Source organism: Sminthopsis crassicaudata, chromosome 2 (genome assembly GCF_048593235.1).
Source record: "Sminthopsis crassicaudata isolate SCR6 chromosome 2, ASM4859323v1, whole genome shotgun sequence".
Lineage (NCBI taxonomy): Eukaryota > Metazoa > Chordata > Mammalia > Dasyuromorphia > Dasyuridae > Sminthopsis > Sminthopsis crassicaudata.
This window is the reverse complement of record NC_133618.1, coordinates 71,012,177-71,025,667: the sequence shown is the minus strand read 5'-3', so window position 1 is coordinate 71,025,667 and position 13,491 is coordinate 71,012,177.

Here is a 13,491-nt window from a genome sequence, read left to right as displayed (position 1 = left end):
AATGGTCAAAGGATATGACTAGACAATTTTCAGATAAAGAAATGAAAACTATTTCTAGACATATGAGAAATGCTCTGAATCACTGTTGATCAGTAAAATGCAAATTAAGACAATTCTGATTGGATAAAATGACAGGAAAATATAATTACAAATGTTAGTACGGATGTGGGAAAACAGGGATACTAATATATTGTTGATGGATTATAAACTGATCTAATAATCCTGGAAACCAATATGGAACTATACCCAAAGGGCTATCAAACTGTGCACCTTCCTTAATCCATCAGTGCCTCTATTGAATCTGTATCCAAAAGAAATTACAAGTGAGGAAATGACACCTCCCTCCTACATGAGAAAAAAAATCTTTGTGGCAGTCCCATTTGTAGTGGCAAGGAACTGGAAATGTAGTAGATGCCCATCAATTAGAAAATGGCTAAATAATTTATCATATATGAATATTATAAAATATTACTGTTCCATAAGAAATGATCAGTAGACTTATTTCAGACAGATGTGGAGAGATTTACATGAACTGATACTAAGTGAAGTGAATAGAACCAAGAGTATATTTAATACAACTACAAAACAGGTTTTGCAATAGTGAATGTCAAAAACTATCTTTGCATTTATTATGAAAATTAAAAACTACAAAAATAAAGAAAAATATGATTTTGAAAATTAGAGTTGGGGGAAGGTTTTGGGAAGATAGCAGAGTAGCTTGATAAATTTCAAGCTCTCCCAATTCCTCCCACAAATAAAACAAATTTGTACCACAGAGTGAACATAGACTAGTGAAAAATCAAGAGGACTTGAGGCAGAATAGAGTTACTGATACAATCTGAGGAGATCTAAAGAAAGATCCTGGGCTGCAGATTAACCTGTCTGAAGTACAAATACCTCTGGGCTAGCTCCACAGGAACATCAAATCAGATAAGATGAGTTTACTTAATGATTCATCCATTCACTCTCCAGTTCTATATCATAAATGCTTAAAAGTTCTACACAAATAATAAATAATCAGATCATTTTATTGAAAAAAAAAGTTATATCATTTTATTACTCATGTGTAGAAATTATATTGATACATATGAGCTTTTGAGCATTTATTATATAGAATACACAGCATAAAGGGGGCAGCTAGGTGGCACAGTGGATAGAGCATCAGCCTTGAATTCAGGAGGATCAGAGTTCAAATCTGGTCTGACACATAACACTTCCTAGCTGTGTGACCCTGGGCAAGTCACTTAACCCCAGCCTCAGGGGAAAAAATAATATTAAGACAGAAAATGGAAAATAAGAAGAAATATTTTTAATTTTTTCTAAAAATTATTATTTTATTTTCTCCAGTTACATCTAAAACGATTTTAAAATTTATTTTCTTTTCATATCAAATATAATTTTAATAAAACAAGGAAAGATAAATAAAAAAGATAAAAATAAACAAAATTAATGAATAATTATTCAAACTTTTAAAATTCTGAGCAGAATAACAAAATAGTTTATATAAAAATTTATGATCAGTGATTAGTCAATATTTTTAAAATTTTAATTAATTTGGTTAAAATATTTTAATTATACCTTATTTTCAAAGTATGTATGGTCACTCTTACAAAGCTATTTTCTAATTTTTTTCTCCTTTCCCATCTTCCCCCACTACAAGTGATCCACTAGATGTGCAATTCCTCTCTACATATTTCTTCAAATATCATGCTGCATAAGAAAAATCAAATCCAAAGGGAAAACAAATGTGAAAGAAAACAAAATGCAAGCAAAAACAATAACAACAAAAATAGTGAAAATATTGTTGTTATCCACACTGAGTTCCTTACTGTCCTCTGTCTGAGTGCAGATGGGTTTTTCATCACAAGACCATTGGAATTGGTCTGAATTACCTCATTTAAAAAAATGACTTTTTTATTATAACTTTTATTGACAGAACATATGCCAGGATAAATTTTTACAACATTATCCCTTGCACTCACTTCTGTTCTGACTTTTCCCTTCCCTCCCTTTGTCCTCTCCCCTAAATGGCAAGCAGTCTTCTACATGTTAAATATATTATACTATATCCTAGATACAATATATGTGTGTAGAACCTAACAGTTCTCTTGTTACACAGGAAGAATTGGATTCAGAAGGTAAAAATAACCTGGGAAGAAAAAAAATGAGTACATTCATTTTCCAGTGTTCCTTCTCTAGATGTAGCTGCTTCTGTCCATCATTGATCAATTGGAACTGAATTAGATCTTCTCTTTCTCGAAGATATCCATTTCCATCAGAATACATCTGCATACAATATTGTTATTGAAGTGTAGAGTGATCTCTTGGTTCTACTCATTTCACTCAGCATCAGTTCATGTACATCTCTCCAAGCCTCTCTGTCTTCATCCTGGTGGTCATTTCTTATAGAACAATAATATTCCATAATATTCATATACCATAATTTACCCAACCATTCTCCAATTGATGGGCATCCATTCATTTTCCAGTTTCTAGCCACTATAAAAAGGGCTGTCACAAACATTTTTGCACATACAGTTCCTTTTCCCTCCTTTACTATTTCTTTGGGATATAAGACCAGTAGTAGCACTGCTGGATCAAAGGATCACAATTTGATAACTTTTGGGGCATTATTCCAGATTGTTCTCCAGAATGGTTGGATTCATTCAAAACTCCATCAACAATGTATCAATGTCCCAGTTTTCCTGCATCCCCTCCAATATTCATCATTATTTTATTCCTGTCATCGTAGCCAATCTGATAGGTGTATAGTGGTATCTCAGAGTTGTCTTAATTTGATTTTTTCTGATCAATAGTGATTTCGAACACTCTTTCATTTGAGTCGAAATAGTTTCAATTTCATCATCTGAAAATTGTCTATTCATATCTTTTGACCATTTATCAATTGGAGAATGGGTTGATTTCTTATAAATTAGAGTCATTGTGTATATATTTTGGAAATGATGAATCACCTCATTGTTGACAAGAGCAATCTCCATCAGAATTGATTATCATATAATCTTTCTGTTTTCATATGTAATAATCTCCTGGTTCTGCTCATTACATTTAGCATTTGTTGATGTAACTCTCTGAAATCATCCTGTTGATCATTTCTTATAGAATAACAATATTCCATAATATTCATATATTATAAGTTGTTCAGCCATTCTTCATAAATATTTTTCCATATGTGGATTCCTTTCCCTTGTTTGTTTACATTCATTTTATTAACTTCCTCTTTCTACACACTACCCCAGCCATTCAGAATGCAAGAAATTTAATAAAAGTTATATAGATGTAGTAATGCAAAACATTTCCATGATAGTCATGTTGTGAAATAAAACATAGTCAAAAAATTTAAAAAAAAATTATCAAGAGAAAGAAGTGTATGTGTGTATATAAATGATATATATATATATATATATATATATATATATATATATAATATATATATGTGTATATATACATTATATTATGTATATGCATGTATATATATACATATATATACATACATACATATATATATATATATATATATATATATATATATATATATACATAATATGTACATAAACACATATATAATGTAAGGAAATCCCAAAAGAGATAGAAACAGATGGAAACACACTGAAAGTGGTGGGGGTGAGGAGGGAGAGAGAGAGAGAGAAAAAGAGAGAGAGAGGGAGAGAGACAGACAGACAGAGAGAGAGATCTTCTTTTTGGTTACTTATAATATTTTCTCCTTGACCTAGGAACTCTGGAATTTGGGTATAATGTTCTTGGGAATTTTCATTTTTACATCTTTTTTTTTTCAAGAAACAACTGGTAAATTCTTTCAAATTCTATTTTACCCTCTGGTTCCACGATATCAGGGTTTTCCTTGACAATTTTTTGAAAGATGACCTCTATTTTTATGATATGGCTTTCAGGTAATCCAATAATTCTAAATTATTTCTACTGTATCTATTTTCCATGTGAGTTCTTTTTCCAATAAGATATTATAATTGTCTTCTATTTTTCTATTCATTTGATTTTGTTTTATTCTTTCTTGATTTCTCATAAAGCCATTAACTTCCATTTGCTCAACTCAAAATTTAAGAAATATTTTCTACATTTTTTCCTATCTAGCCAGTTTTACTTTTAAAGAAATTGTTGTTTTCAGTGGATTTTTTTTTCATTTGGCCAATTATGCTTTTTACAATATTCCTTATCTCATTGTTTTTTGTTTTAGTTTTTGTATTTCCTTTATCATTTAGCCAAGAACCCTCTTTAAGGTGGTATTTCTTTCAGTTTTTTTCTGTGTCCTTTACCAATCTATTAACTTGTTTTTCATGAGTTTTCTTGCGTCATTATCATTTCTCTTCCCAGTTTTTCTTCTACCTTATATTTTATTTTTAAAATCCTTTTTTGATATATTCCATTGTCTGAGAATAATGCACATTTTTCTTGGAGCCCCTGATTTTGTTAATCTTTTTTTCTGAAAAAAAAAGTTGCCTTCTTTCTTGTCGCTGTAGTAACTCTCTATGAACAGGATCCTTTTTATTCTCTTTGCTCATTTCCCCATCTATTGCTTGGCTTTCAACTCTATTAAACTAGGCCTCTGCTTCCAGGGAGGAGGACATATTGCCTCAAATTTCAGGGGTTTTTTGTGGCTGTTTTGAAAGATTCCTCTAGGGACTTGTAAGTTTTCAGTTCTTCCAAGATGTTATGAGCTTAGTAAAGGCATATTTACTACTTTCCTAACCTCTTGTCTCTGAATGATCATAAGCACTTGTTTCTTCCCTCTAACTGTAAGGAGAATCATTTTTCTGTGGCCTTAAACTCTGGTATGCTAGCATCACACCTCCTTCCCCTGAGAGTGTCATTCAGAGTATGACCAGGACTGGAGTGTCAGGCAAAGCAACAGAATCTTGCCTCACTGTTAGCAAGGAGACCCCGTATAATCTCTTTCTAAGCAGTTGTTCAATCCCATTACCACATATGGGCTGAGAGCTTTGTAGCCTATTGGTACTCCTACTAATTCAATGATTCCCAGTGTCCACTTCTAATATGCTAGAACCACTGCTCTCCTGGTGTGGCCTGTGATAGTCTTTGCTCTATTGTCACCCAGGTGTGATCAAAGTTTCCTGCAGACCTTCCAAGTTGTCTTTGGTGTCTATGTATTGAGAAGTCTGAAAACCACCACTGCTGATTCAGTTAACCTGAGACCTGTTCCTGGACACTTGAGGCCAAAGCTGTACTAGTGTAGACTGCCCCCAAACCCTACTCTCATCCCTATGTGGCAGAAATTGCCTTCTACATTATCTTCTGCTAGAAAACTGTTGAACTACATCTTTATTGTGGGTGGTGATACTCTAAAATTTGTTTAGTTGAAGGTATTTAGAGGATTTGGGGAAGAGCTTGGATGAGTCCCTTTCTTTATTATACTATCATTGATTTGCTTAGAAGATGCATTTAATTTTTTTTGTACCATTGGCTTAAAGAGTGAATTGTGAAAATTATAATATGGGACTATGTTTGAACAGAAGAATATTATGGTACGTGATTGCAAACTCTTGTTACAAAAATATGTGCCATCTTATTACTAATCGTCTAGGGGCTAATACATGGTTGTAAATCATAGAACATAAAGAAAGATGGTTTGAAAGTCTAACATATTAAATAGGTCAAATGAAAATAAGGAGATATACTGAACCTCATAATTTTTTAAATATTTTCAATTATTATAAAATAGATGTAACACGTATGGCTAAAAATATGGCTATTTATTTAAAGTGAACAAGGGATAACAAATGATCAGCACAAGTGTAGAATCCAGAATATTCATAAATAATTAAAAGAAATAGAGTTTTCTTTTTCCTCATAATGATGTGGGTAGGTATCATCTTGAAAGAAAATATTTGAAAAATTACTGCTCTCCATCCTTGAAGAGAATGGTTTTGTTCTGCTATGGATGGGGAAAGAAGGTGAAGATACATTATAGCATCAGAAAAGCTTTCAGAAATATCTTTCCATCTCAAAAAATAATTTCACATAAATTACCATCTGTCTATATGTTCAGGATTCTTGTTCTGTATATTATATTTACAATCATATAGAACATTAGCTTGCTGACAATACAGCTTGAAGAAAGCATATTGAGAAATATTTAATATACATATATTTAGTAATATTAAGTATAGAATAGTATACTCAATCGTAAGGCAATATAAAGTTTGACTAAAATATATATCTCATTGTAGACATGGCAAGGTAATAATTAGTGATAGCATGAGAATAAAATAGGAGAAGAGAAATGCATAATAGGAAAGCAAAGTGCTGTGGGAGTTTCAAGGGTTTCAGCAAGAAAGACTTTGGAAGGTCCTGTACTATGAAGAAAAAATAGGAACCTAACATGAAAAAGTGGGGAGTCCATTCCAAATTCAAGACAGGGCATAAGGTAAGATATAGTGATAGACTGTGGTCACTGATCTTTATTCATAATCTTTCAATTACTACTACTTAGATAAAAGTAATTTCAGAACATGCTTCTCTCTTTCTCTCATTTTATGTGACTCTCTCTCACACAGACAGATACACAGATAGTCCACAACTATAACAATAAAACCTTGATATTTAAAAATGGCATAAAAATAAGAATTTTATCAGCATCATATTATAATAACTCAGCATGGCCCTCAAAGAGCTCCTTAGAGGAAAATTTAAAAATATATATTTTTATTCCTTCCTGAAAATTGTGCAGTAATTAAATGAAGGTTAGAAATATGAAGTAATGGAATGATAGTAAGGAACATGAACACCATTCTCTGAAAGGACCTCTTTAGGATTTTATTCTTTATGTTTAAACACTTATAGTGATTTCCCCCCCTCATGAACATTTGATTATGAATATTTATAATAATGCCTAATAAATAATTTTATATTTTAAGCCTGTGTTGAAACATATATAAAGTCAAATAAAACTGTTTTGGTACTTTAAGGAGAGATGAAATAAAGTTAGATAATCCTTTATTTTGAAAACAGCCTTTCTCCTCCAGAGTACAATGTGGAGTATATTGCTCTGTGTCATTGAGTGGGCTCATAGTGTGCAACCACATCAATTCTGTTCTTGATTTTTAGCACTTCAATTATTTCTGATAAAAGTCAACTTCAGCCAGGCATTCTGAAGTTGGTAAGTACTCCATTAATATCTCCAGGGATCTTGCTCTTAATTCAAAATGAAATTCTTTAGGATACAAAAAACTGAACTTCCAACAAGTGACTGAATTGAAAATGCCAAATACTAAATGGAGTTCAAGTCAGAACACACTATTGAGGGTTGTTTCAAGATTTCGTAAGTGGTACATTTCATATATGTTTATTTTTTTCTTCTCCCTGTTGGACAATGATGTCTTTCATGCCTATCAACATTCTTTATCCAAGCCTTTTAAATTTGGATACCTCAATTTGAGATTTTTGTTTTTATTTGATAATCATTGAATCCTCTATGGTAGTAATGAGAATAAGGTAAGAAATAATAAAAACAATATATAAGAATGATCTCACCATGATTATAGACTGTTCATTAGATACTCATTTACAATTGCAGTGATTATTGACCTCCCCCCTTTTTTTTACCAGTTGTAAAGAATAAAATAATATATCTCCATTAAAAGGAATACTTTATGTTCTAAACACTAAATAATTTTCTTATAAGTAGCTTTTATTATAAGATATATTTTTATGATAAATATATAGACAGGTCAGTGTTATTGTGCATATAGAATGGTGTCTTTGGACTCAATAACATTTTAGTTCAAATCTTCTCCGAGATACTTAATAATTGCATAACCTAAGGCAAGTTGCTTAATTTCTCTCTGCCTTAATGTTCTCATCTGTGTAATAAGAATAACAATAGAACATACCCTAAAGACAAAAATGTCATAATACATAAAGTATTTTCAATCTGTTAAGTGCTTTGTAACTGTTAGCTCTTATAGTACTCTTATTTTTTGTTATAGTAAGTTTATTTTCAATACACATTGCTTTGTGAATTATTTTGGGAGAGAAAAATCAGAACAAAAGGGAAAAACTGTGGAGGATAACAAAATAGAAAAAAGAAGTGAACCTAACATGTGTTGACTTACTTTCAATCTTCTTAGTTCTTTTTCTGGATGCAGATGGAATTTTCTGGGCAAAGTTTGTTGGGATTGCTTTGAATCACTGAACCATTAAGAAGAACAAAGCTTTTCATACTTGATCATCACACATTCTTGCTGTTATTGTGTACAGTGTATTCCTTGTTCTGCTTCTTTTACTTAATATCAGTTCATATTAACCTTTCCAGGACTTTAGAATATGTGGAATATCATAAACCAGATCCTTTGTTCCTTTAAAGTGGAAACTGCAAGGTCCTGGGTAATCCTGATCATGGCTTCTTGATATTTGAATTGTTTCATTCTGCCTGCTTATAATATTTTCTCCTTGATCTGATAATTCTGAAATTTAATTATAATACTCTGGGAAGTTTTTATTTTGGGGCCTCTTTTAGGAGATGATGTGAATTTTTTCAATGGCTATTTTACCCTCTGGTTCGAGTACATCAGATCAGTTTCCCTTGATGATTTTCAGGAAGTCCAATAATTCTTAGATTGACTCTCCTAGATCTATTTTTCAAGGTCAGTTATTTTTCAAATGAAACATTTTACATTTTTCTACTATTTTTTTTTCATTTTTAAAATTTTATTTGATTATTGATATCTCATTCAGTCATTCATTTCCCTTTGCTCAGCTCTAATTTTTAGTGAATTATTTTCTTCAGTCAATGTCTTTAATGTCCTTTTACATTTAGGCAACTGAACTTTTAAATGAGTTATTTTTATTGGGTTTTTTATTTACAAAATTCTGTTTTTCAAGAAATTGTTTTCTTCAAATCTATTTTCTTAGGAGTTATTTATGCTTTTTCCTATTTCTCTATATTTATTTTAAAAGAGTTTTCTTCAAATTTACTTCCCCAATTTTTCTAACTCTCTTTTAACATCCTTTTTGAATTATTCCATGAGAGCCTTGTGAAGTAGGAACCAACTAGTATCAACCTTTAGGGCTTCACCTAGAGATGATTTGACTTTAAGTTTCCTAGGGGTTTGAAATGTGTTCTTCTATGTCTCCAAAAATTATCTATGCTCAGGGTTATTTTTGCTTTTTTGGTCATTTTTAAAGGTTGAGATCTGTTCTTAGGGCAAAGAAGAGGTTTTACCAAGCTTCCTGTACAGAAGACAAAGCTTCATGGTACCTTGGGGGGCAGTGCTGCTGACTTTCTTTTTGTGTTGAGTGAATATAGTCAAATCCCTTACAGTTTACCTTTTTTAGTTGTATTGCATGTCTCACAGCTTTTCTGCTCATACATTGGTGTCAGAACAAGGATAAAGTAGCCAAATCTGCTGTATTTTGGGTAAGAGCCTTCTGGTAGATTCCCTCAGTGTGAGGATGCCATACTGCTTTGGGTCCCTGTATTGAGCCTGTGTTGAGCTGCCTCCCCCTTCCCATCCCTGTGTCTGATGAAAACATACCTTTTCTGAAATTACACAAAAATTTTTTTGCCTGGAAATTTGTTACACTCCAAATATTTATGAGTTCTGTCACCCCAAAACCAGTTCAGAGACTTGATCTGGTGTTGATTCTGAGGGAACTCAGGAAGAGCTCAGACAAAGACCTATTTACTGTCTACCATTATGGCTCCTCCCATCTCCAAGGTGTTTTCAGTGTGTATTGATTTTGTACAGGATTTGTACAGTTATATCTATTGGCATTCATCACATACTTTTTTCTAGGAATTATGATACTGGGATATTGAGTAAAAAAAAAATCCTCTGCCTTCAAAGAGCTGGGCCAGTGTTCTTTTGGGAAAAAGCAGGTAAACCCATTCAAGCAAAATTTTAAAACACATAAATATGAAGCAAATACAAAATATTTTTTCTGAGGGTACTGGTTGTTATTATTTGGAGGAACCCTGCATTAAATTCAAATGCAAAAAAAAAAAAAATTCTATTAACCATGATATTTCCCCTGTGTTTCTGGTTGAAGATATTTTTATGATGATTAGATTAAGTAAATAATCAAAATCCTGATGGAGAACTACTTAAACCAGTGGAATCACAGAAGATACTACCATACAAAATAAAACAAAATTAAATAAATCATTTCAATAAATAAGCAATAAATTCTAGGGAAAACAAAACAAAACAAACAAACAAAATGCCTCCCTATTGTCTAAATTGTGATATGCAATTTGATTAACACCAAATCAAGTTTATTAATCTTTAAGTAAACATGCATTTGGGGCAGCTAGGTGGTGCAGTGGATAGAGTACCAGCCTTGAATTCAGGAGGACCCTAGTTCAAATCTGGTCTCAGACACTTAACACTGCCTAGCTGTGTGACCCTGGGCAAGTCACTTAACCCCAGCCTCAAAAAAAAAAAAAAAAAAAAAAAGTAAACATGCATCTGTTCATTATATTTAGGGGTGTTTTCATATTATATTGCATTATGCAATTATATATTTTCAAATATATTTATTAAATAGCTCTATAGTCTATCCACATATATAAAAACAACCCCCCCACACACACAATTTCATTTGAAAAATGCAAAATTACTTTAGGGATTCTAAACTTTTCTGTAAGATGAAATTTCATCTTTTAAAAATACTTATATTATTAAAGTGATATCACATAGTTGCAGTATAGAATATGTATGCCCCAAAGAACTGAATTTATATATTACCAAAAAGCAATGTTGATGCTTACGGTGGGCACAAGTAGGATATAACACGTTACAAATAAAAATATAAATAATAGTAGACAACCAATATAAAGGATGTGATCACATAAAATGTGCTACTGAAAAAGTTGGGATTCCTTGTGTTTAGAGGGAAGAATGACCAGTGTAATGCCTTTAAGATCTATTGGTATTCACAAGATCTTGGAATCATTTGAGGAAGGCCCATTCCATCTCTGCAAAAGGATTATCCACAAAGGCCAAGGATGACAGAGTTGAAACTTGAAACCCTACGGCCAATATTCATATCAACAATATCATTGTAGTTCCTTAGAACATTATTAGTAACATTATTTGTCTACTTCATATTTAAAAATGGTTTAAAAATCTTTTAAAAAAACCCTCATTTGATCTGCACAAAGATATTTGTGATATAGGATTTTTGTTTGTTTTTATTTATTTATCTTTGACATTAATTTATAATTGTCAGTTTGGAATAATTACAAAAAATACTGCTACAATTATGGTTGTGTTTGTGTGTATGTGTGTGTGTGTGTGTGTGTGTGTGTGTGTGTGTTTATGTTCCTTGATTCACGATTTCTTTGGAGTTTTATAGCCTTAATATAGATAAAGCAAAGTCAATGAGTTTGAATAATTTAATAATCTTTGGACACCTAGTTCCCAAAGGATATTAATAATGGCTGAACCAATAATAGATTTATCAACTATATAATAATGTGTCTCTTCTACAACCCATTCAATAATTATTATTTTCTGTTTTAGTTATCATTATTAGTCTGATAATTGTCAGGTGAAACTTCAAAATGGTTTTAATATTCATTACTCTAATTTAGAAGGCTTTAGTACAGTGAAGTTAAAATGTAGCCTTTATTAGAAAAAAAATTTTACATGATTTATATTAATTTGAAATTTTTATTTCATGCAACATTTGCCAAAAACATTTTAATCTGGCTAGAATTGCACTTTGGAATTTTGCTGTATTTGTGGCCCAATGATTTTTTTTTTTTTTTTTTTGTTTTTTTTAAGTTTGACACTTTTGTTCTAGAATATTTTCTTCATTCAGAATTTCATAGCTTGCATTTCTCATCTTAAAAGCATTTAAGAAGAAATAAAGAATTCTTAAATGCTCCTTTTGTCTTATTTTTACTCTCTCTGGGTTTTTAAAGATACTGTTGATCTAAGTTCAATGTGTCTTTCTCCTCCATTATATATTTTATTATGATGTTGCTGTTAATATTTACTCGGTTTACCCTTCCTCAATTTTATTACTGGAATTTTATTAACAACAGTCATACTGATAATGTTTATAATAATAATGATAGTAATCTTTTATATAATGCTTACTATGAGGCATAAGCTCTTTATAAATATGGAATTTGATACTAACAACTTCTGGGATTAGATTGCATTATAGCTGAGAAAACTGAAGGAGATGCTAAGTGACTTTTTGCTGATAACATAACTAGCATCTGAAGTCAGATTTTTGCTCAAGTACCCTCAGAGTACCTAGAATTATTTTCATAATTATTTTTCTCTTCAACTTCAAATTTCTATTAAGCTATTTTTAAAAATCAAGAATCCTTGGTATTCTTCAATTTCATTAAATATATATGACATTTCATATTTTACAGAAGTATACACAGTTTTCATTTTTAAGACTGTGGATCACCTTTACTAATTCATTCTTTTCTTTTTTACAAATTTCCTTTTTTTGAAGTGATTTTTATTCATTTTTTTTTTTTTTTTAGTTTTTCCTCAAGCTCTCTTAATTTGATTTTAATATGTTTTTTGAGTTCTTTCAATTCCTTTGGGACAAGTAAGCCATTTCATCTTAATCTCTTGAGTTTTCCAGGGTGGTCTATTTTTCATTTAAAACTTTAAATTTTGCCTTTTGAAATATATTAAAATATCTCTCCCATACAGTAGTTATGATGAAGAGGTATACTCCTGATATTAATTCCTTTTTCTTGAACTCAATCTTCCTTTCTTTTTTGTATTTTTCATTTTTTCCTCCTTCCTTCCTTCCTTCCTTCCTTCCTTCCGTCCTTCCTTCCTTCCTTCCTTCTTGCCTGACTGTCTGCCTTCCTGCCTTCCTACTTTCCCTTCCTCAATTCTCTCCTATGTTCCACCCTCCAACACTTCCTCTCTGTATCTCTGTTGGTCTGTTTCTTTGTCTGTGTCTATGTCTATATGTCTCTGTGTCTCTGGCTGTCTCTCTGAGTCTTTGTTTCTGTCTTTCTCTGATTCTGTCTCTCTCCAATGTGTGTGTCTTTCCTTGTCTGTCTCTACTTTCGTAACTGCTTCTGTCAGTCTTCATCTGTCAGTCTGTCTCTATGTCTCTGTCTCTGTCTCTTCTCTCCCCTTTATTTGAAGTTCTGTTTGTTGATAACACTCCTGGGATTTTTTTCACTTTCCCCACAGGCAATCACTAGCATAATGTTTCTATATTTGTTTTGTGGTATGATAAGATTTTGTTTATGACTTCTTCATATATGGCATCCAAAAAAAAAAAATGTTCATGCTTTGCACTGCCTGCACTATTCTTAACTTATATCTTTTGTTTTTCCCTCCCATTTGCTTTCAATCAAAGATATCTGTAAATAGAACATTTACAATGTTTTATTCTAATATTTTATCATTTAGTTTTGCATTTTTAACTACCCTAATTTTAGGAATTCCTATCCTCTACTCATCAGAGAATCATGTATTTCTAAGC